This window comes from Vidua macroura, chromosome 16, assembly GCF_024509145.1.
Source record: "Vidua macroura isolate BioBank_ID:100142 chromosome 16, ASM2450914v1, whole genome shotgun sequence".
Lineage (NCBI taxonomy): Eukaryota > Metazoa > Chordata > Aves > Passeriformes > Viduidae > Vidua > Vidua macroura.
Genome location: NC_071586.1, coordinates 3,136,182 through 3,156,362, shown reverse-complemented (window position 1 = coordinate 3,156,362; position 20,181 = coordinate 3,136,182). Strand labels below are relative to the sequence as shown.

At 45.8% G+C, this 20,181-nt stretch overlaps 1 protein-coding gene across 5 annotated transcripts in view; it reads left to right on the top strand.

The window, feature by feature from the left end:
- Positions 1 to 20,181, top strand: part of AXIN1 (axin 1) — a 77,715-nt gene that overhangs the window by 9,234 nt on the left and 48,300 nt on the right. The gene's annotated exons all lie outside the window — the stretch shown is intronic.

Sequence of the window (20,181 nt, the reverse complement as noted above, 5' to 3'; positions counted from 1 at the left end):
TCTGATAGTGCCAGATCATCCCTGCAGCATGTATTTCACCTGGAGAAACTGCTGCTGGAGGTGTTTTGGAGGCAGGTAGGGCTTGGTGGATAGTGCAAAGCCATGGGTAGCCCTCATGCACGTGCAGGTGGCTGGGCAAGCTGCAGTGCCAGGTTTACCGTAGCCTGCACCAACAGAAGGTCAGTGTTCAGGTACTGTAACATGGGCAGGTACAGCTGGTGGTGACGCTTCCTGTGTAGAAATTGTCATGAGCCACAATTGGGAGCTCACAGGAGATAGATACCCTCACCTTGGTGATATGAGTAGGAGTGAAGCAGCATTGATGGTGCTCCCTGATAATGCTACTGCTTTGCATATGAGATTTCCAGCACTGAATTCTAACGGTGTCAGAGTCAGAATCCCCAAATCCAGTTAAAACCATGCCCTGCTGAAGCTCTTCCCTTCATGAAAGTAATTGCTGGGTTTTTTTAACTGTAGGACTTGTACAGTTCTGCAGCCTTTTTTTTTCTGGGTCCCCCACCCACTTCCAGCCAGCATGGATTTTGAAACTTGCTGAGAGCTCAGTTAAAATTCCAGACAATTAACTTAGCAGGGAGCTCTCTGGGATCAATAAGCATGTGTGTGTCTAACCCTTGCTGAATCAACAGAACCCAGCCAGAACACATTCCTACTTTTTTTCCCCCCCTTTTAAAATAAAATCTCCTTGTTTTAAGACCTGCTTAGGCAAAAATCTGACACTTTGTGAAGATTACGAAATGAAGTAGCTGAACTGTCCTCTTCAAAGCCTCCTGCCTTATGAAAAGCATTTCTGTGTTTAATCTCCCTCAGCCGTCCCTTTAGGCTGGCAGCTGGAAGCGCATCCCGCCCTACGCAAGGTCTCGGCGCCTTTCAGCTGGCAAAATGTTCTCGGTTTGATTCTTGTTTTCTTACAGATTTTGAGTAGGGGATGTTGTATGTGAAACTCATGGCGAGGGGGGGAAAAAAAAGGGAATTCATGTGGGCTCCCGCTGTTTTAATCAGGAGTCAGAAAAAAAATATCCCAGTGTCTTGGGACTTTCCCATGGAATTAATAAAAACCTTGAATGTGTCTTGAAGTGCATTTCACTGAGCAGTTGGGTGCTCACCATAAATGAAGGATTAGAAAAGTCTCTGATTTAAGTATCTTTTTATTTAAGCAATAATGGTGTTAAGATTGAAAATAACTTACTTGAGGGTCAGCTATGTTTAGTGTCTTTACCAGACCAGGTAGTAAATCCTGTGTGTTAGACTGAGGTGTTTAGCTCCAGCTTCGAGAAGAAGGTGCACTTCACCCATTATCTGAATATATCTGTGCCAGATTGTAAAATGGTTTAAGAAATGTGCTGTGAAATAGAAGTGTTTTGAAGTAGAGTTCATCAGTTCTGGGCATTTTCATAGGAGATTGGAACATGTGAAATAAATCTTTACCTGGAGGATGGAGATCAGAGAAAACCTGTGGCTATTAATTTGTAGTGTCCAACAGCCTGTCATTGTGGCTACTGACACTCTGCTGACCTGTGGGGTAAGGAGGCAAGGAAATGTTTGCCCTTCTCACCAGAGCAGGAGTCACTTCTCAGCCTGGAGTAGCTGAAGATTAGGGATTTATTTTATTTTTTAAATGCTGGTCTGTCAGCTTCTGTGGTGTCCAGAGCATTGCCATGGAAGATGCTGCTCAACTGCATAAGTTCTGCATTTTTTAATTCTAAAGAACTGCTAATATACTAATTTATGAGGTGATTGTTCCTCTTTGAGCAAGACCTTGTGGTTGAATTAACTTTCTTCCCGGATGTTGTATAGCAATAGCTGTCTTGAACAAGCTGGTTTTTAGGGATTTCTTGTTCATTTACTTTCTCACCTGAGGAAGTGTGCTGGAAGCTGGGGAAGCTGCTTGCAGCAGGAAGCAATGGCTGTGTGCAGCATTTGAAAAGCTGGGTCCCAATTTATTTTCAAAATTTCCACAAACGTCTTTTTTTTTTGGCGTATGTGTGGAAGAATTTCTCATTTGTCTTCTTTGGGGAATGTTGAAATAAGCTGTTTTGCATTATATCTCAGGGCCTGTTTAATCTTCCCAAGATTTAACTTCTATTCCTTGGCTTCCATGGAAACCCTAAATAAGGAGGAATCTAAGCAAATGCAATAGAAGTATTTCTCTGTTAGCAAATGAGCATCTTGAATCAGCTCCAGGTTTTTTTCAGCAGAAAGTTCATAAATCTTGATGCAGTAGCTCTGCTCTCGGGAGAACAAATGTAAAAAATTCCTCAAATGGCAGAAGACAACCCATTATTAGCACTGGATATTTTTGAAGGTGTGCAAATGTGCAGGCAGATTTGAGAATACCCTGAAGCCAAAAGCATCGCTGTTACCCACTGTGTTTTTGTATGCGTCGGAAAAGGCCAATAGTCATTATCGTTAGGCTCCTGCAAATTAATTGGACATTGGTTATGGATCAGTGAACTTCAAAGAGGGTAACCCCCGAAGATCTCGGGCATTAACTCGCAGCTTCCGAAAGTGACACTAACGTGGTTGTGAGGGCGGCTAAATCGTTCATTAACCTTCTTCCGACACGCCGGGACAGCGTTCCTCGGAGCTGGAGAGCAGAAATTAAACCTGTGCCTGAGAACCGCCTGCAGCCTGCTCCTCGAGCGCTCCAGCAAAACACAGCCCCTGAAACTGTTGGAAGTTTGGTGTTTGGGGCTTTGCTCGTGTCTTTTGCTGGGGTGGGTTTCTTGTGCTCTCTCTTTAGCTCTGTGTGGGAAGGGGCTCCCGTCCCATTCCCAAAGCATCGGAGAGCAGCGCTCTCACAGGCCTTTGCCTTTGCTTTCTTCTGTGGTGGGAAGTGAGACTAGCACATGGTGTTACCTGCCAGCAGCTCTGCTGTCATCTCTCCTGAAAAGCAGGCAAACAGAGGTTTATGTTAGTTCTGCTTTGGGCTTTGACCCATTCCATGAAGTGTATAGTATTGAAGAGGAAGCCTGGATGATGGTGATTAGTGGACACGTGGTGGTGGGTGAAGTCTCCAGTTGTTGGATTTTGAGGAGTGTTGGTGGTGGAGCTGCTGGACACGGATGGAGAAATTTCTCAGCATGGGATTTGATATACACAGGGGGTTGTTTGTTTTTTTAAAGGAGCTGGCTTCAAGCTTTAATTTCCACAGTGCTGAGCTGACTAAGCTCACCGCATTTCACAAGTGTTGGTGGTTCAAATGAAAAGGGTGGGTGATGTGGTTCTCCAGGCTGGTAGGAATCACCAGGAGAGTCCTTGTGCCTGTGCCCACGTGCTGGCAGCCTCTCTGGACACGTGGGAGAGCAGCTCTCCCCAAAACACACAGCCAGTACTTCACGATGGAGTGTGCAGAGCAGGCAAGTGGAGAAAAGCTGAAGAAGCTTTAGACGGATGTGACAACCTCTGGTCTGGGAAAATGTGACAAACTAACGTGTAGAGGCTGGTTCAGGGAAAGCACAGGATCTCTCTGTGGCTTAGGGAGCATAAACGGTCCAGCGGTCAGAAGCTGGGGCTGCACCAGGAAGGAGCTGGCTGAAGTCTAGCTGGCAGCCCTAATTTTGAGGTTGGCTGCTTCGTTCATAATTAAACATTAAATTGCACGCCTCTGACTCAAGACTGTGTGGTGTTGAAGGAATTGGTGTTAATTGTACTGGCCAGTTGGAAAACTGAGGATGCAAAATCACAAACAATGGTGCAGGAGCAGTTGTATTTAGAAAATGTAAAGATGTGTTACCCTCTTAGTGATGTTTCTTTTAGCTGGAGAGGCAGCACATGCATCTTGGAGTTAGGCTGTTGGAGCTTCATGGGAGCTTGTTTGTAGGAAGAAATCAGCTACTGGAAGTTAGACCCATATGTAAAGTTGGGAATGCTTGTCTTGAATTAAAATTGCTGGGCCCACAGTATCATTTGTAATCAGTACAACCCTGTCTGGAATCCTTGTAGAGCAGTGGTTATTTCCAGTTTTAAAGAAAATAAGTTGCAGAAGAATAGTTTGGGTTCTGCATTGTTCTTGAGAGAAATCAGTGATTCCATCAGGGAGGGAGTCTGGTGCTAAGAGCTCTAAGTGGTAATTTAGTGGCTGAAGCACTCTAAGATATACAGGACAGAGACTGATGGTGTTTTTGCACAGAAGTTCACGCCAGCTTTTTAAAATATATTGTTAAGCTGATGAAACTTCTGCATGGAAATGCTTACATTACATTAGCAATGTAAAGTATTTATGCTAGTGGTTGCCAAGTTCTAAAATAGATTTTATTTGAAGAAGAATACCTTTTGTGCCCACAGCTTTGCCTCCACACAAATCAAGATGAAGAAGTGGTGTGTTTGTATTTGGTTATAGATCAGTGCTTTGGCTTCTTTTTAAAGACAGGTAGTTAAGCTTTTAGCACTCTTGATTTGATAAATGAGTAGTGTTTTCTTCCCTCTTCCAGCAAACAAAGCCTTGTTTTGTTGTGATTGATTTTTATTTGGGTTACAGAATATTTTCTCTTAAAAGCCCAAGAGGGAAGTTATGTCCTCCTTTTTGGTCCTGGGGAGATTCAGGTTGGACATGGTGAAAAAAACCTTGGGAGCATGAGGGGTGGGAATCTCTATCCTTGGAGGGCCTCGTAGCTGGGTTAGACAGAGCTGTGGCCTGACTGGTCCACTCCTGGTGATGGTCCTGTTTTATTGTGTGCTTACAATGATGGCACATATCATGAAATTCTATATTTTGAGAAGACTGGTTTGAGTTCTGCCTGGTTTCAGAAAGAATGGGGTGCTAAAAGGCTGAGTGGGAGCTGAACCAATGCCAGGATGCTGAGAAGTGCACCCAGGAGGTGGCCACAGGGTGGGAACACCTTGGTTTTGATCTGCCGTTCAACTTGGCTTTATATTTTAAGAGTTTCTTTGTTGTTACTATAATGGACTAATCCCTTGAATAATTAGTTGCCATTGGACATTTTAAAAATGACTGCCTCTTGGATGTTTTCCTTTAATAGTCTGCTAGATTCTGGATTTATTAACTATTGAGACAGACTGTGAAATCCTGTTAGGGCAGACTTTCTTGGTAGAAAAGGGACTGAGAGTGGTGTGGGGGGAACACACCACTGGACCCATTTTAGGTTTGAGCTGTTGACTTCCCACATTCCCAAGAAGTCCTGGCTGTCCACTGGGCTGGGTCAGTGGCTGCTGGAGCACATGATGGTCTTGGGTCATTCCTAGGTTTGGGGCTTCAGAAGGTGCTCCAAGATGTTACAGCACTGTAGCTGCCTGGTGCAAAGCCAGTCATGCAGTCACCACCCATTTAAAATAAATCATGGATCTGGTTTTATTACTATTGGTGGGAAAATCTGGTTTCAGAAGTGACCGTGTGTAATGCAGAAAATTGCTGTGTTTAAAAAAAAAATCAGAACAGAGGTGCTGATATCCTAAATCGGTTCCTGGATATATCATTGGATTATTAGGCTCATCCTTAAATCCATTAAGCAAATTACAGTTAATCAGTCAAATAAAAGAAGAAAGATCTTTTGCAAGGCCCTGTCTTTTGAGCCATGCAGAAGCTGTAGTAATATTTTAATTTTCCATCTGTCAGTGAATGTATTCAGTCACTTTGCTTCCTTATGTGGAGGATTTGAAATTAGAAACTGAGGTTAATTATCTGCATTAAATGAAATATGTGAAGACCACAAAAGCAAAAACCTTCACAATTTGGTATGGTCTGTTAAGCTAGGCAGCCTGCTTCAGAAGGAGAGGGGTTATTTTTCCCCGGTTTTGTTCTGATTGAAGGGTTTTAGTCACAGTAATTGAAATGATTAAAAAGTCAAATTGCTGGTGAATGTAATTCTGAGCATCTCTCTGAAAAGATGTGACACTTGGTTGAGAGCAGGGTTTGCTCAGCCTGGCCTGGCAGCGTCGAGCAGCCCATATTGTGCCACCCCAGCGTGGGTGAGGCTGATTGTCCTTGGTGCCATTCTGTCCACCTCTTCCATGGCAGTAGAATGTTGGAGCTCTGCTGCAGGGTTAGTAGAGATGATCTGGAAGTGGAACAATGCCAGATGAAAGCTACACTTTTGAACTTATCAAATACAAAGTATGTCTGACACCATCTATCCTAATGCTATAAATTAGTTAATTAATGCCTGCTTCACTTGGAAGGGCAGCTTTGGACTCTACAAAGATCGTGCTCCTGGAAATACACATTCCCACAGCAGTCAGCTGGGTTTGAGGTGATTTGTTTGTGAAAAGGCTCATTTTATTCCTCATTTGCAGTCACACATGGCTCAGTTCCTCTGGGGGACTGCAGTATCCATCTCCGCACATCAGGTGCGAAGCTCCCCCTTCCTTCACTGGTGCAGCCCTGAACGCCCAGCTCAGGGAACTTCAGGAAAGATCTCTTCTGGAGACACAGATCTTGTTCTCCTCCTGGGTGCCAGAGTGAGCTGCTTTGCCTGAAGTCACACTCAGAAATTAAATTGTTGCAGGTCACGCTTCTGTGTAAAAGCAAAACCATCGTTCCTCACAGCCCTGGTCAGGATCCCTCACTGTTGTAAGCCAGTAATGAATTTAAGTAGAACCGTTGCAGTTTTAAGTCAGATTATCCGAATTCTATAAAACCCACATAGAAATTGGATTTTATCTTTGAAGACTCCAGATTACACTTTTGTGGTAAGACCTGGAATTTCTTGGTCCCCTGGCTCCCAAGATACAACCTGTCCTCAAAGTATCAGTTTTTTGAAGGTCTTCATCTGATCTAAATAGCTGAAAGATGAAGAGCTTTCATCTACCCTGATGATAAGCAGTGGAGGGAGGCAAAGCTATAGCTAGAGGAAAAAACCTCTTTGAAATACCTGAGTGAGACCTACTGGTTAGCAGCACAGCCTCATGTTAGTTTCTGGATCTACCTCCAGAGCTAATGACCAGCAACTACTGGGTTTTATCCTTCATCCCTCCCACCCCCACTTATTCCCTGCCCTGTTGCAGACTGGAGAGTCAGTCCTCTCCCTCTCTCCATCTTCATTTTCCTGCTTTTCTGGAGGTTCAGTTTTCTGTCCTTTATCTCCAGCACATGTTTAGAGGAATGCTGGTGCTGGAATGAGAAGAGCAGTATGACTGGGCAGGTGGGACTGCCTGTTTTCCAGCACTCCATGTTTAGGTTGGGTTAGGTCTGCTGGAAAACCATGTCTTCAGTGTTTAACAGATTTGCTCTTTTCAGTCATAAATTTTGGTTGTTTTCTTGTCTGGCAGTCAGCCTGTTGGACTGGGGGAGATTTGTCTGGAAGAGGAGCTTCCTTGTTCTGCCATTGCTGCCAGTCTGGTCCAGGCTGTTGCTTTGGGACCTCTGAGGGATTGATTGCTTGGATAGCCAAGGACCAGACAAGCTGTGGCTGCCCCATCCCTGGAAGTGTCCAAGGCCAAGTTGGATGGGGCTTGGAGCAACCTGGGATAGTGGAAGGTGTCCCTGCCCATGGCAGGAGGTGGAACGAGATGAGCTTTACAGTTCTTTCCAACCCAAACCATTCCATGATTCTATCACCTCTCCAAGGTTTCACAAGCAAAGTATGAATCAGAGCCAAGTCACTGGAGAGCTCCTAGGAAATACAGGTAGGATCCATGGAGAGAGGTGTGGGGACTGGGGATCCAGCTGTAGCTACTGCATTTGATCAACTTTGTCCTGGCTCTGCTACACAGAAGTAAAAGCTGTAAAACCATTTGGCAGTAGACATGCAAATGAGAGCTGGGATGAAGCTACTGTTACCCTCGAGGACCCCAAAAGAGAAATCAACAAATAGAAATTATTCTATTAGCAGGGGCAAAGTTCACAGGTTAACCATCGTGTCAAATCGATGAAATACAGCCTTGATCTCCTGCACAAGGCCCTTATTGTGTACAAATAAAGACTGCCTGAGCAAAGACAGCAAGTTCTTGCACTGTAATATTTGCAGTGTGTTGGAGAAAGGGAAGCTCTGTACAGATGGCAGCACGAAATGTCTCCGTCAGAGATCGGCTTCATTCCTGCTTCAAAAGATTGTAAAACATGACCTTGGAACCTTCTTACTCTCCTTGTGGCCCTACTCAGATTGGATTTCCAAGGGCATGTACTTTAAAATTTTTTTCATAAAATTTGGGGTCTCTGGCTAAGAGGTCTGGTCTTTGTACTTTTAATTCAGTCCATGTGACTGTCATAACATTTATTTCTTAGGAAATGAAAAATGTTCCTTCTTGAGCAAAGCCACAGACAGAAGCTGTTGGGTAGGCTGGCAGCCTCAGGTATGTGCAGCATGTGTCTCCTGCTCATCTAGCGCTAAACGAAGACCATCACCGCAACTCCTTTGTTGCTTGGTCCATGACTCTACCAGGAAAAACAATGACAGAAAAGCTGCCTTCTTTGTTGTGGAAATACTGAGATTTGGTGTGTCTCTGAACATCTGCACATTCAGTGGAACTTGGCTTTCTTCTCTTGGGAAAAGCTACTTTGAAAAGGCTTCTTGAACTTAAGACAGACCAATGCTGGCAAAACGTGATGCAAATGGGCAGCAAAGGATGTGTGGATGTGCCACTACAGCAAAGGGTTTCTCACTTTGTAAAACATTGTGCTGATCTTCCCCTCTGGATATATGCAGTGAAGTTTGTGACCCGTGGGGTTTGAGTGCTGCCGGCTGGGGAAACAGCCCAACTGCAGAATTTAGGAAGGCAGAGCATCCCACTGTCCCTAAGCACCGACTTCGGGCCTTCCCCAGCCAGGGCTGGCAGAGCCTGCAAAATTTATCCATATAAACCTTCCTCTTTCAGAAGAGGGGAATCCTTCCAAATGGGCATGGGAAAAACTTTCCTTTGGTAATCCTGGAGATAACAGGTCATGCAGCTTCACCCAGTGATCCTTGCACAATAACTTGTGGTCAGGCTGAAGTGTCTATTTTAGAAAGGCATCCAAGTGATGGGAGGGAGGTCATGCAGCATTTTTGTTATCTCTTCCCGTGGTTAGTTACTCAGTGTTCCCAGTGTGTTCCTTATTGCTCACTTCAGTTTTTTCCAGCTTCAGTTTCTAGCTGCTCTGTTTTGGCGTTCTTGGCTCTCTTTGGAGGTTCCAAAAACCTCTGCATGTTTGAAAAAAAGCCCTGCTGAATGGGTGTGAATGTTCTCCTTAAGTGGCAGCAGCTTTGTTATGGAAGGCCTTTTGGTTTTATTAGACTTTTCAACCCTCCGGTCGACTGTTAAACAAGCTGGAGCATGTCATGGTTGACAAACCTTCGCTCTGGTCTCAGACCTAACCTACCAGTTTAAAGGCAGTATTCTTTTGTGTGCAGGTTTCTGGGTGGGGACCATCGGGCTTCTAAGGGAAATTAACTTGCCGCCTCTCTTTACCCCCCCACCCCCCAGACCTCCACCTCAAATAAAGTTTTGTGCTAACTGTTCTGTCACTTCCAAAGGCCAGAAAGAAATGTCAGCCTTTAGGTTTTCTGCTACCTGAGGTACTCTGCTGCACACTGAGAGCGCAAGTAGGTGGGAATGTGTAATTACGTTATAAACAAAACAGCTGCACGATCAGTGTCAGCAACTGAAGATAAAATGTAGGAAGTTTTTTCAAGTGATTCATCCATAATTATTTAAAATCATGTTGAATTTATTCTTAAGCTTTGGAGGAGAATTCTTGCAAGGCTGGCATTTGCTGCCCGTGATGTTTATACACCTGAGTAAATGCCTGTCTCAGCAGTTTGTCCGTGTTGAGTGCTCCAGATCTAAATCCCTTCAGAGGTAAACCCAGCACACCTTTGTCTCTGCTGGCCTTGCTGTCTCCAGGCTTTTCACTGGTGAGGTGGAATCTCTTGTAGCAGTGGCTGGCACTAGGATGGACAGAGAGACAAGGCTCACACGTTTTAATATTTGTTGTAGATTTGCTGTCTGTAGGTTTAGGTGGTGACAAAGGCTGGATGGCACAAACACGCTGATGGACTAGTGGAGAGGTGGTGGGGGAGCAGCTTTGTGTGCCCACAGCCACGACAGCCAAGCTGCATCTGCTTTCCTCTTTCTACATTCTTCCAGCAGTATCCGTTGTGTGAATTGTAGGGGTCTGGGGGAGAAGGGAGGGAAGTTCCTTTGGATGATCCCTCTCAGATGCAGCAGTCTCATTTTAGAGGTGCTGGAAGTCATGGTGCTTTTCTTCTGATAGTGTCAGTGCAGGTGCTGGTGGTTTCTTCCCAGCTGGGGAAAACTGAGTATTTTAATTTTCAGCCCCGTGTTATTGAGTAGAGGAGTATTTGTCACATGCTTCTCTCTCCGTGATTGCCAAGAAGTCGGAAGTATGCTGCACTGAACTGAAAGCAGCTGGGGGTTGTTGTTGTTTTTGTGCTAAGCCAGCACTCTGCACGGCTCACCGGCCCAGATAACATCCAGGGCAGGGGCAGGGCCCGTGCCCGCGTGGCCGGGAGGGCAGCTGGCACCGCAGTGGGTGGCACTGCCGAGCGACCAACGCCTTGCAGTTTCATCAGGTTCAGGGTGCGTTTTCCTCCAGCCAGAGGCGCGGCACGGGCGCTGCTCCACCGCAGCAGAGCTGGGAGAGGAGGGGAAGGGTCTCCAGGATGGGCACCTCGAGTTGTGTCTCTGCCCCAGAGATCAGCAGGGCACCCCGGTCCCCGGGACACTTCACCAGTCCCTGGGACAGGTCACCAGTGAAGCTCCACTGCCCCATCATGCTGCGTGCATGCTGGAATAGATGAGCAAATTTGAGGAAGGCAGAGTGCTTGTTCCAGCCCCTGTCCTGCCAAACCCTGCTGCCAGCAGCTCCAGCTTTAGTCAAGAACTCAAGGAGGCTTTTCGTCTCCTGTGGCAGCCTAGGCAGAAAGGTCAGCTGGCCCCAGCTTGGTCTCTTTTCATTTCTAGATGCAGTGCTGGTGGAGCCTCTTTCCTCAAGACCTGACTACCCTTTCCAAATATCATTGACTTGGGCGCTCCCCACCTGAGTGCTCCAGTTTTTGCTGGAGCTCTGGCGAGTGAGCTGATACCCGACTGGTTTTACTATAGTGAGGGTGCTGGCCCTGCAGTTCTCCAGTGCCTGCCCACAGCTATTCCACATGCTGAGGAGTAGATGCATCCTGCAGCTCACTGGATTTGCCTCCCCAGCGGTAGGATGTGCTTGGGAGGCAGTAGTTGCTTGGACTCAGCAAGGTCACCTGGGTTTTGGTCGCTGGTGGTGAAGCCCTGAGTCAGCTCCACATGGATTGCTGTGTTTCTCACCTCGTGTAGGTTCTTCTGTCCAGAGCCATCAACCACACTGCCAGCAGTCAAGCTACAAGCAACTCTTTTCCTATGTTAATTGCTGCCTGTGGCTTGGCACCAGCAGTGTCAGAAACCCTCCCAGGTAGCCCATCTTGGGCTGTGGACTTGGGTGTAGTATGTTGCCTCAGGTGGTACGGTGTAGCATCATCCTCTCACTTCCCAGCTTTTGAAATCGTCCTGGAAGCTTGAGCTGAAGAAAGAGGGTGGGACTGGAGCCAAACCTCTCCTTCCAGATGGGACAGTAGTGGCAGGAGCACCTATTGTCCACAGAAACGTTGCTAAGCCACAGAAGGCAACTAGCAGGGGAGAAAAAAGTGGTTCCTTTAAAATTTGAATTTTAAAAATAGTTATTATTTTTTAATTTCATGAATGCACATTGATATGCCAAGTAGACGAAATTGGGGTTGTAAGAGCAAGCACCTGAAATCATCTAACCAGTGTAGTTACTGACTTAATAAAACAGGCAAGTTTGTCAAACAGGAGTGTATTCAGTCCTGAGCAATAGCTGATGTGAAGAGGGTGTAGAACGTTGGGTTGCTCTGCTTTGGCACAGAGGACAAGGAAAACAGTTCTGCAGAAGGGCTGAGGGATCTCTTCCTAACCACATTTTTACCGATGCAGTTACGGTAGAGTTTGAGAATAACTTTTTCCTTCTTTTAGGGTCTCCCGTTAGTGTTGCAGATCTAAACTTTATATAAAGCTGTCAACCCCTTCATGCCTTCACAAGGTGTTCATGAGGTTTCCCTTTGATACAGGGGACCTTTCTGCACCGAGCCTCCTCTCCAGCTGACTTTGCAGCCATGGTTTATATTCGTGTCAGGTTGCTGCCTGTCCCAGGCTTTTTCAAACACATTGATGGCTTTCCTTGAGTTAATCCTTCCTCCTTGCTCTTCCCATGGCCTCTATGATGCAAGATCACAAAAGGCTGTTTCAGTATCTGGCCATAGTTAATCAGGGTGTTACCCCTCTCACCAGATTTCTCAAAATATTCATGTTCTCAGTAAGAACATCAGCAGTGGTCACCTTACCTGGTATAGTGGTACATAGTCCCACTTCAGACTAAAGGTTGGACTACTCTGCTCCTCCAAAGCTCCTTTCCAATGAATACCTCTGTGATTTTAGTCCTTTATTGACTGTCAAGGAAATCCTGAGAGACTTCCAACAGTTTTTATGCAGCAACAAGCCCTGCAGAAATTCATATGCTCCTGTGGTTAAGTAATGGCAGTAACAGCTGAATTGGTGGCCAGGAGACAGGGAGCCATGACTGCAGATAACCTTGAAATACAGTATGAGAGCCTTGCTCTGAGGTAAAACTCCCATTCCAACAACCCATATGAGCAAGGAAAACCATTACCCCTTCCCCACCCCCCCCAAAATATGCATTGAAAGTGAGGGATGAAATCACTGTACTAAATCAACCTATCTACATTAGGTTTCATCCTTATCTGTCTCTCCTGCTCTGTTCCTCTTGGGATGCTTTTAGCTCTCCTGTCTAAAAAGTTGTAAATGAAAAAGGCATGTTTCTTTTCCTCTCCATCATTTAATGGTTTTTAATTTGCTGTTTGATCCTGGTTCTCCTGCCTTGACTGTGTGCGCTATTAAAATCAAGCATATTTTTCAAATAACATAAATAAAAGGAATAGATATTTTTTATTGTTGTTTAGACTTGGTATGCGTGTTATGATCCTCCCATTCTATAAATGTGTTCTGGTAATTAATTTATCTTTACGCTATGGTGACCAGAATCCTACATCTCCCCTTCGAGGCCAATGAAGGTAGAAATAGGTAATGAACTATTTTTAGAAATCAGCAGTGCTGCATTCCGGGAATTCGTGCAGTATTTTTCAGAACCAAGTTTGCAGGTTTTGAGCACAGATAGGGAAATATGTCATCTGTGTAAATTGCTCTAAATTACCTGCAATTTGTTGGGAGTTGCCATTTCTAAGTACTTATTGCAACTCTAGATATTTGAGGAAGCTTTTGATTATCCTGCGCTTGTAAAATGTAATTGGCTATTTCTTAATTGTTGTTCTCTGTGAAGTGTAATTACCTGTAATGTAGAGCTTTTTATTTGTCAGTGCCGCAAACAGGAAATCAAGAGTGTCTGATTGAGATAAGTTTGGGGACTCCACCACAACTTGTAATTGCATCACATGACCTGTTTGCTATGGGACTGGTCTCTCCTGTAAAGTCCTGGAGGCCTTCAAAGAAACCTTAAATACCATCTTTATGTATTGTTGTGCAGAAGTCTGGCTTGTACTTTTCTAAAACGGTCTTCAGAGAGCTGCTGTCTTCTTAGCAAGGTAGTGGCATCTCTTTATTCAGTCATATTGCATGAAGTTTCAGGAGGAATAGGCTGATTTATAATTAATTTCTTAAATGCAGTTAATCAAAAGACGTTGCAGAGCTTGCTGATGTTCCTGAATACCTTTGAGAAGTCAGTTAATTAAAGCTTAGCAGCCTGAAGGAAGCTGATAGAGACAGAATCCCAATCCTTGTTGGAATGTGATGGTACCTGGATGTAGAGAACGGGGTTGTACTGAACCTTGGTCTGCTGCAGACTAAAGGCATGTCTGATCCCAGTCGGATATCTCTGCTCAGAGAGCTGGTCCTTGTGTCCCATCTGCTGCTTGGCTGCTCTTGACCCAACTGTGCCAGCATTCCTCTATGACGAGGGCGTGTGTGGGAATGTCTTGGGTCCTGGGGTGACCTGGGGGTGGGGGGTATGTAGCATGACCAAGGTCTAAACTCTTGTCTCACTGGATCCGAGTTACAGTCATGTACAGTCTTGTTGTCATCTTCCCAAGCTGCATCTGTCCTGGTGGGGACATTAAACTTTATTACTTAATTGAACTTAAATGAGGCTGGGAACTTACTGGGAAATTCTTTGAAGTTCCTTCCGGGTGGGTTTTGTGTTTTACAGCAGGAATAGAACCATCAGACCAGGTATGTTCACCTCTCCTTTATCTCTACCCGGGCTTGGCTGTGTTGAGCCAGTGCAGCGCTGGGCAGCGGCATGGGGAGATGTAACATAGACTGACACATCCAGGCTGGGGCTCTACATTCTGTGTAAGGGGTTGCAGAGACACGAAGGGAAATTAGAAACCCTCTCATTGCCCACTGCAGGCCTGGGAGGTGCTCTGCCAAGGCAGGCTGTTTATGAACAGCTCTGCTTCTCTACCTGGGGTTCCCAGAGCTTGTGTGTATGTGTGTTTTCCTTACATGCAGTTTGTGGGTTTCAATATCCTCCTCACTGTGCCTTTAGAGCATGACTGAGAAGTGAAAGCCACTTGAGTGTGCCCTCCAGGAGCTCCTGGCCAATTCTGCCATGCAAAAGCAGCAGCATAAGCTTTCTTTGTAGGAACCTCCTGAAAACAAAACCTTAAAATAAAATCCATCTTCTTGCTAAATTAACTGTCTGCAAACACAGAATTATTTTACTTTTGCTCTTTTGATGGTGATCTGGTGCCGAACAGTTCTCAGGGAAAGCAGTGAGTCAGCTTGCCCAACAGTGACTCTATTGATAGATGGAAGGAGTGGCCCTCAAGTCTGTCTAGTCATTGTTGGTGCTTGGCTGGAGCGCCAGGGGCTCTGAGGGCAGGCTCAAACACCTCTCGCCAGCCTTGGGAGATCAAACGCTATGAGTCAGGCCACAGAAAATCATGATAGGGCCCAAAGTAATTAAACCTCTTTTTTTTCCTTCCTTTTTTTTTTTTTTCCTGAACTTTGTTTTGGGAACGGGAAGGAAGGGACACACACGCGCTGGGATGCGTGGGACCTGCCAGTTCATGTGTCCTTGCAAGTTGACTTTTCTTGTGCCTCCCAAGATGTTCTAATGGAAACTGCCTAGTCCCTTCTCTTCTCTGGAGTGATGGGATCTGCCAACTTTCTCCTCTCTTGATATCCTTTCATTTCATACCCCTCTTTTGTAAGGACATTGAAGCAGACCTGGAAAATAAATGCTTAGCACCAACACACCACTCTTATATATCCCAGCTTCTGGTTATTTTTTAATTCAAAAGGCACACGAGCTCAAAAATGTTTTAAGAGAGGTTTTAATTATTTTGATTTTTTTGTCATTTTGATCAAGATGGGAGAGGCAGGAAGTAGCCAGATGGTGAGAAGTGCAGCTGTGCTTCAACCACACCAACACTTTTCCTTTGGGTTTTCCCATCTCCTTTCCCAAGCCATGGCTTGCTGTTAAATGTGAGCCATCCACATCCATGAAGCCCACAACTTCTAAGAGAACTTTGACTATAAACCAAACCTTAAAGGTTATGGATATGAAGGACCATATCCTGTTAATGCCCCAGGTCTTCATGCTTGCACCTCTGTCCCATCCCATTCCTTGAGTTGGTACTGTCCCCTGAGCAAGAGAGGGTTACAAGAGCCTCAAACTTCACTTTGGGCTATTAAACGCAAGTGCCACACACTTCAGTACCTCAGGCCATACTGCCCCGAGCTTTCTTCAGGTGCTCTGAACATGTGGTGTTCGCCTCCCATCTCCCAGGCACCAGGAGCAGGCCAATTTTCAACATAACACACAATCTCAACTATTTTATTGCTTAATTTAGGCCATAAAGTCCCTTTGATGTGTTGTGTAATGCAACGTTCATTCTGAAAAAGTGGGTGGAGTAGCTTTATGGTATTATAAAAATAAATAAAATGCCTGGCAGGATTTTGAAACCACATGGTCATTCCTCCTCTCTCTGCAGATAAGTTGATTGTTGAGAGAGAAATCTTGCTTAATATCTAACTTTGGGTGATTTATTTCTCCAGAGTCCTTTCATCTCCAGCATGTATTGGGTTATCTGTGCCTTCTAATCTGATTGTTTTAAGTGTGATCAAAGAAACCAAGAGAATGCACTTTATTTTCCCACTGTATGAACAGAATGCTGTTTGTACAGTGCATTACATCACCTGTTCCTGCTGCTCCTGAGTCCTGCACCAAATGGCTGCAGTATAAATAGAAAACAGAATGGACTTGTAGGGGGTGATGAAATTCGTTCCACTTGCCGAGTAAAACAGAGTTAACTCAATGAATGCTTTCTTCACGCCCAGCTCTACCTCAGCACACAACAACATGGGCTGAAAATGTTTGGAATAACTCACTCATGCAGTGTGTGGAGCTGGCATTTGGCAGCCTCAAGGAGCTGTGCTGAAAATCCATGGGAGATGGCAGGCAGGGAGACTGCCCTGTCGCTGAAATTGCTGGGATTCTTTCCAGGCTATGCAAAGGAAGTTTGGGTTTGCATCAGCACCATGGTGTTGTTGTAGCTGCAACAGTCCACAGGCAGAGGTGGTCACCATCCTTGCTCAGGCTTGGTGCTGCAGGATCCCTGCATACATGGAGGGCTTTGCCATGCCAAACAAACCTCTCTGTCCAAAGCAGCTCGCTTTTGCAAGGTCTGAAGGAAGCAGAGCACAGAGACACACGTGGCTGTTGCAAACTGTTTATTTCTGGGGGATAAGCAGCAAGGAGCAGGTCTCATTCTCATGGGGGCCCAGGAGATGCCTCTGATGTTAAGCCTGGAAGCTGCATTTCTCTGCTTGATTGTAAAAACGCCAAATTGAAGAAAGAGTATTTATTTTCTGACATGTCTTAATGCTTCACCACCGTATAACCTCAGTTATGTCAATGGAAGACAGCTGTCCTCTCTGCAGCTTTGCCATGTCTCCCCTTGCTAATGTCTCCTGGCCTTTTCAGGGGCACTGAGCAGGATTTTCACTCCAATTATCTAATTGATTAACGTATTTAACTTGGAACATTTGCTCTCAGCCTGTGTTTGACTTTCAGTTTCTGACTTCTCTTGTAGACCAGGAGAGTAATCTGAGGGCCTGGATGTTTCCTTGCTAGCTTTTCCAAGCAGTAGCTGTTGGCCTTAAAAAAAAAAAATTAAAATCCTCTCTCCTTACTGACCTTGCCTTGACACACCTACAGCCCTCATGAAAATCCCACCCTGAGTAAATAGTTCACGTTTTTATTCAGAGCAGAACTGCCATGCATCAAAAGGTCAGGGAAATCACTTGGGAGATAAGCTGTTTTTATCTTAAGCAATTAGTCCTTAGTGTTTGGTTGGTTTTTTTTCATTTTCTAATTAGATTGGAAGTTGTTCTTGTGCAGCATGTGGTTGCAGTAGGAATACTGAACTAAAAAAATGCCTCAAACCTGTGCTCCCCTACCGCTGCCACCCTGTTTGCTGAGAAGCAGAAAGCCAGGGCATTTCTGGCGTGCCATTGCAGCAGGATGAGCTTGGGGCCACTGTCTCCCCATCAGCCTCCGGGTGCTGATTATCTGATACTCATCAAAGTTTTGCCCATCCATCACTGGGCTGCTGGTGGTTTTCTCTGTCTGTAGTCCCCAGGTTGGAGGAGCAGGAAGGAACTGGGGAGAGGACAGAAGCATTGAGTTTTCCCTTTGGATGTTGTCACAGTGTGGGTTAGGCAGGACTAACCTGGACTGCTCGGGCATGGCTGGGTCTCCTCCTTGCTCAGCCATCACCCTGTGCAGTGGGGAATTCTCTGAGCAAAGCAAGCCACTCTGCAGTTTCATTCTAGTGAATTACAGGGAAATTACATTGTCCTTGCACCGACGTTAAGATTGACCAAGGCTTTCCCAGTGTCCCTGTGCTAGGCAATAGGAACAGCCATGGAGTTACCTGGCCTTGCCGTACACACAGATCTGTCACCTCTGGGTGCAGTGAGACACCAAGCTGGCTCTCCACAGACTCACCAGCAGCCCTGTGTTCCTCACCTCAAGGTCATACTGCAAAGGTGGCCACAGCCAAAACACTTCTGTGTTGTTTGCACAGTGCTGGTGTTGGGAGGCCCCTGCTCGCTCAGCTGAGGAGAGGAAACGCTGGGACTTGTGTTAGGGTGGGGGATTTTCCAGCTCCTGAGGAACAGCATCTTCCTTGGTGAGGGTTCAGCTTTCCTTTGATGTGATTGGATGGTGGGCAGGAACATCCCTGAGCTGAGCTCTCTTTATGGCTGTATTATTGCTGCTCTTTCAGATCTCAGAGGTGTCTGGTTGAAGTCTGCACGTTGATGGACACAGTCCTGCACTGAAACAAACTGTGGCTGCTTGAATTCACCTGTTGGGGTATAAACCCTAATCCTAACCGATGCTGTGCTCCTTCCATAACAAAAATCTATACTTCACTGTGATACACTGCTAGACATTTTCCCCCAACCTGCCTTATGAAAAAGCACTTAACAAACACATCCAGAGGTGTGAATTACAGCTGATGTAATTAATTTGAGTTTGTGGGCCTGGCCCCCTGCAGTCTAGCTGGCAGTTAAGAACAAAAATCTAATCTTGGAGAAGATTAGGAATTCTTTGACAAAGGTTGAGCCAGGGTGATGCTGCCTTATCATTTGTTCCTGTGTCCTGTGGCAAATCTGTAGTTTAAGTAGGCAGGTTGTTCCTAAACCAGCAGTATGTCTAGTCACCTACCTCGTTTTTTTGCAAAACACAAGTCTTAAAAATGGGCGTAAAACAAGACTGAGGCAACTCTAGATGCTTGTCACTGCAGGAGTGCCCATTGCAGGACAATCAGAGCCAGAGCCTGCTGTCACTTCTGAAGTCTGTCCTTCCCAAGCCCATCTCCAGGCTTGTCCCCCCCAGCCCTTCTCGTCCCTCCCACCCTGTGGTGAGTGAGCAGCACAAATACTGTGCACTGGAGGAGAGCTGGAGAGGAGGCAGGCAGGGAGCAGATGGGCCAGCGGGCAGATCCAGCAGCCAGCCTTGCCTTCCCTGCGGGCTGCCTTGGTGTGCTCAGCCCCAGCCCGGCTACAGCAGGATTTGGTCCCAGCACACTTCCCGCCAGCATGTCATGGCAAGCTTCCCTAAGCAGCAGTTTCCACTTTTCCTCTTTTGTGTCTATTGTTTTTTTATTTGGGGAACTGGAATCCATGATCAAATTGGAAATGTGGTAGCATCAGCCTCTGATGCAACAGGGTGGGTTTTTTCCTTTCAGATTGGTCTGAGCCTGAGCACATCTTCCCCTGGACAACTCGAGGGCTGCACAGCTCTCCTGTGACCCACACACTTGGGCAGTGATGCAATAGTCACTCTCTTCATTGCTGAAAGGCCATCCCATGACTCCATTCAGTCTCAGGAGAGTTGCAAAGTGCTGGCTTGGTCTAAATCAGGCAAATAGTCCCTTGCTCACAAAGAGAATTTCCAAAATGAGGAGGTTGCCTGAGTGCTAATGGTTTACATTTAGTTACTTAATGCCTCAGGAATAGGCTACGTTCTGAATTACTTTTATTTCAGTCTAATGTGTTAATAATGTGAGTCTCTGAATGAAAATGTATTTCATTTCATGGGCAAAAAGTTGCTTTAAGTATTTGCTAGCGCAGTAAGTTGAACACATATGTGAAACAAAGGGCCATCCTCTGAACTGCTATTGTTCTCTTAATTCAACCCACCCCATTTGGGCCACTCGGCATGAATGGCTTTGTGTTTGCTAATAAAATCATGCTATGTTCCCTGCAACATATGTTCTGCATGTCCCAGCTAGTCAGCAGCAGTAAAACCTTATTTTTATAGGTTTATTATGTTACCTTCTCAACTGTGGCTTCTTTTAGATACAGCAGTGCTTCCAGGTTTGGCCTTGGCCCACTGGAGCACACAGGGGTGGCCATAAGCCCGTGTTTCTGGCTCATCTCCCCCTTTTCCCCTGGCACCTCTGGGACTTGCTCCCTGTGTGGCTCATCAGTGAGTGTGTGCACCTCCTCACCTAAAGGGTGCTGTGTCAGCAGGCACTGGAAGAGAAATAGGAGTGTTCTCCTTGGACTGCATCCTCCTCTCCCCTGAATGTTTGGATGAGGCCAGGTTGCTTCTTGGACTGTCACAGAGAATGGCTGTGGGCTCCACAGCCCTTTTACCTGCTGGGCTTAGGA